This window comes from Muntiacus reevesi, chromosome 17 (genome assembly GCF_963930625.1).
Source record: "Muntiacus reevesi chromosome 17, mMunRee1.1, whole genome shotgun sequence".
NCBI lineage: Eukaryota > Metazoa > Chordata > Mammalia > Artiodactyla > Cervidae > Muntiacus > Muntiacus reevesi.
This window is the reverse complement of record NC_089265.1, coordinates 9,729,039-9,733,265: the sequence shown is the minus strand read 5'-3', so window position 1 is coordinate 9,733,265 and position 4,227 is coordinate 9,729,039.

The window sequence follows — 4,227 nt, the reverse complement described above, 5'->3', positions numbered from 1 at the left end:
TCTCAGTATTCACATATTCGTTCCAGGGAGAGCCTCTAATTGATTCTGCTTAGTTAAAATGCCCCACTTTGGACTACTGCTGCCAGAGGGATGGGTTACTAGGATTTCGAAGCTAAATCAAACCACAGGCAATAGAGGACTGACTGTCCCCAGAGGAATAAATGCTGGCAAGACGAGACGTTACATGTGTCCACTACAGAAACTGGCGAGAGGGAGGGAAAAATAGCATTTAGTTGTCAAAGGACTCATGCTCCTCTGCTCGTTTATCAGTTGGGTGATTTTTGACTTGCCACTTCTTTCTGAGCCTATTCCTCAGGTATAAAATGGTTACATGGTAGTTACTAGTTACAATACTAAATGATACGTTACAGTGTCTCCGTATGGTACCAGCTGATTTTTCAGATAATGGAAAACTGACTAATTTGAGGAAGGCATGTAACAGTGCACTCCGTCCTCTTAATTTTATACGGATACATTTATAGAGCACTTTATATTTTACCGCAGGCTTTTTTCATCTACCGTACAAACTGCAAAATGAAGTTCAAGAGGCTGCAATGCCTAGACTATAAGCCGAAATTAACTTATTTGTGTAAGTGCGGCCCCACGCAGACACACAAAATACATGACGATCCTGCAACTGAATCATTTCCTGGACTGAAAAGTGGCAGAGACCCGCTCCGGGACAAAACGCACGCAGGCATCCACCTCTTAAGGCAGCGATCCCTGCGAGCACGTCCGCACAGCCTTTCCGCGGGGAGGGGAGCCCAGTCTAGGTTTGAGGAATTTCAGGGCCGAAAGGACTGCGGGCGAGTGAGTGAGTGTGTATGGGGGGGGGGGGGTGTGGGGGGGGGGAGGAGGAGAACTGTACAGGTTAGGAAATTAGAAAAACACCCCCCCACCCAAAACAACAACAAAACCAAAGCTGTGCTGGGCGTCTTTAGCTAGGCCCTTCCAGGAACGCTGCAGCCTTGGCACCTTCGCCGCAGTCACTCCCGCCGTCCGCCCCTCCTCCGCCCCACTCCTGCTCCGGCGGCTCGCAGATCCAGCTCCGCGTTTTCCCGGCCGCCCTCCCGCCCTTCGGGTTAAAGCTCCCCCGCCAGGAGTAAACAAGTCTCCGACTGGCAGCCGGTAGGACCGGCCCCCTCGCCCCGTTTCCTGCGCCAGCCTCAGCAACTGGCCCCGCCCCTAGCGACAGGCCCCGCCCCAGGCCATCGGCCCTTCCCCTAGCGGCGTCCGCCGGCCTTAGCCGGGTCCGGGCAGCGGGCCCAGTCCCCAGTCCGCCCCCAGAGCCTCCTCCCTGGGGACCCCGCGGCCTGCCAGCCCGCCCGCGCGCCCCCAGCCCGCGCAGAGGGAGGGTGCGTGGCGCACACGTGACTCGTGTTGTGGGCGGAGCCTGCGCGGGCCTGGGCGGCTAGGGCCGGGGCGGCGGGGAGGGCGGGCCCGGCCTCGCCTCCCTCACTCCTTCCAGCCCGCCTGGGCCGCGGCCCGCGCCCGCCCCTCCTCGGGCCCGGCTGGGGCCCCGCTCTGGCCCCGAGCCCGGAGATCGCTGCGCTAGGCCTCCCAGTGGCTTTGCCACTGGGGCTGCTCCTCCTCGCGCAGCCTCCCGGCGCAGCCCGGCCGCTGGGCTCGCCCCCGACTCCTCGCCCCCAAGTCCCCACTCGGCAGAGCCTCTCGAGTTTCCTGCCCCGTCTGCAGCCCTGCGTACTCACAGGCCTGCACGGACACACCGCCTTCCTGCCTCCACTAGCGGAGACGCCCTCCTGCACACACAGACCTGATTGTACAGTCTTCGCACACTTCTCCATTCATCACCATTCCGTAACCCGAACATGAGAGGCATCCGCTTGCTAGCTCACCCAGCCCACCTCCCTTCCCTTTCTCTTACTCTGAAGGTGGGGGAAAACCTGAGGTTCAAAAGGTGAAAAGATTTCCTAGAGCCGGAGCCAAGACCAGACCTCCGGTGGCCAGGGCCTTTCTGTCTGCCCTGATCCTTGCCTGCTATTCAGGGTCAGAATGACTACCCTGAACCGGCAGTTCCAGTCCCGGTTATCAGTTAATACCCTCTAGATCTTCCCCTCCCCGGGGCAAAATGTATCTGTCCTCTACCTCCTGTCTGTCTCAGGGTAGCTGAGGAAATAGATCAGAGCTGTCAGAATAGAAAACATTTAACGAGAGACAGTTTGAGCCAGAGGTTGGAAGAGAAGACTTGGAGGCAGACGGCCTCAATTCCAGACCGATCCCTTCCTCCCACTAGGTGTCTTGGGCAAGCCATGTGACTTCTTTCTGCCTCTAGCCCCTCATCCGTAAATGGAAGATAATGTGAGGATGAACCAAGTCAATATAGGAAGAGGTAGAACTGGCGCTTTGCATATAATAAAGCCATCAAAGAAATTCCTCTGGGCTAGTCTTTGTGCTGGGTTTCTTAATGCCCTATGGTCTCCTGGTGCTTCCCTCCGGGTATTGCAGCCAGATTAACCTATTGGGCCAGGCTCAGCTTTGGAGGAGCGACTTCACACTCCACGCAGATAGTGGCTGGAAGGGCAAGAGGCTGGGGGACCGCGTTGGCTGGGACCTGCCCAGGCTGAGAGCCCCACAGCTGGGTTCTAAGCCAAGGGGGAAAGTTTGTGTGCCAGAGGGAGGGCCAGGCAGGGAGCCTCCAAGCTCTGCCCTTTTAGTGTCCAAGGGGCGGGGGGCGGTGCTTGAGTAGGGGGAAAGCTGGGATTCAGTGCAGTGGGGAGACAGAGGCCACTACTAGAGAGAATGTCAAACACTTCACTACTTCCTGACCTTTTAGCTCCTGACCCTTCATTCAGTAAATTCCACAAGTGAGTATGTGCATCTAATCCTCCCTTGCAAATTTCTTGAGAGCAAGCTCTGTATTTAGGTCTCTTTTTCTCGTCCTAGCTCAGTACTGTGGACATAAGTCATCAACAAATGCTTGAAATTTTTTTTTTTTTATGAAATTATAACTTGCGTTTCACTGAGTTGGGGTCTTGAGGAGAGGGTCCTAATTTTTAAGAAAAGGAGTTAAGAGTTTCCCTATCCAGTACCCTGACTTCTGAATTAATTTGCCCTGGGGTTACACAGAGAGTTAGAAACAGAAGCCAAGTCTCTGCTTTCGGTCTGATGTTATTTCCATGACATTGCACTGAACTTACAGCGCAATTGGAAGGAAAAACAAACTCCCTAAAAGCTATAAAACAAAATAAGGCAGTGCATGGTTAATTCCCGACTGCATGGTTCAAATGGGAGGACTGGAATCCCCAGGGCCTGGGATCAATTGGAAAATACTCCCTGCAGGAGAGGGCACCAGTCTTAAAAGATGGGTAGGATCCAGGACTGTGAAGAGAAGAGACAATTCCTGGCTTTCCCTGAGGCCCTGGTGGTATTTAAAGATCAGTGAAGAAACCAGTCTGGTTAGAAGACTGGTTTGGGTTGGGTCCCAGGGAGGGAGGTGGGTGTAAGAAGGTTAAGTTGAATCCTTTTTTTTTTCCCTTTTGGACACACTGCTTGCAGGATCTTAGTTTTCCAACCAGGCATTGAACCCGGGCCCTCAGCAGTGAAAGCAGAGTTTTAACCACTGGACCTCCAGGAAGTCCCAGAAGGATAAGTTGAGATTTCAGGAAATTTCAAATACCAGGGTAAGGAGTTTCGACCTTGGTCTGTGGATAACTGGGAACCCCTGAAAATAGACACCGAGCTAGGTGCTGCACCAAGACAAGACACAACCAGATATCTGCCAACTTGGTCTGATTTGCATCTTTCGTAGACAGTCGCTTGCCGTATATGTGCATTTATTTATACCCACACAAGAAGGAAACTCCACTCACCAGTTCGTCTATATTTGTTTCGTCTCCAAATATACATGATATCTGTGTGGGAACAGAGGAAAGGGAGGGAGACTCAGAGAGTGTGCATGCCTGCTGTCGAGCAGACACTTTCATCTGTTGATATCTCAGACATCCCTAAGTGTAACCCTCAGAGTCTTGTGGGGTGTGAGTTTTACTGCTGCCGTAACACCAGAGATGGTAAGTGGTAAGTGACTTACCCAGATCACAGAGCTAGGAAGTGGTGGAGCCAGAATTTAAAACTCAGCTTTGATGCCAAAGCCCTTTCCAGTCCCCTGAGAAGGTACAGGAGTTGTGTTCCCACTCTCAGTTTCCTGCTTAGAGAGGTCAAGTGTGCAGATGACCCAGCTAGCCTCACATTTCTAGGAGTGCTTTCTCA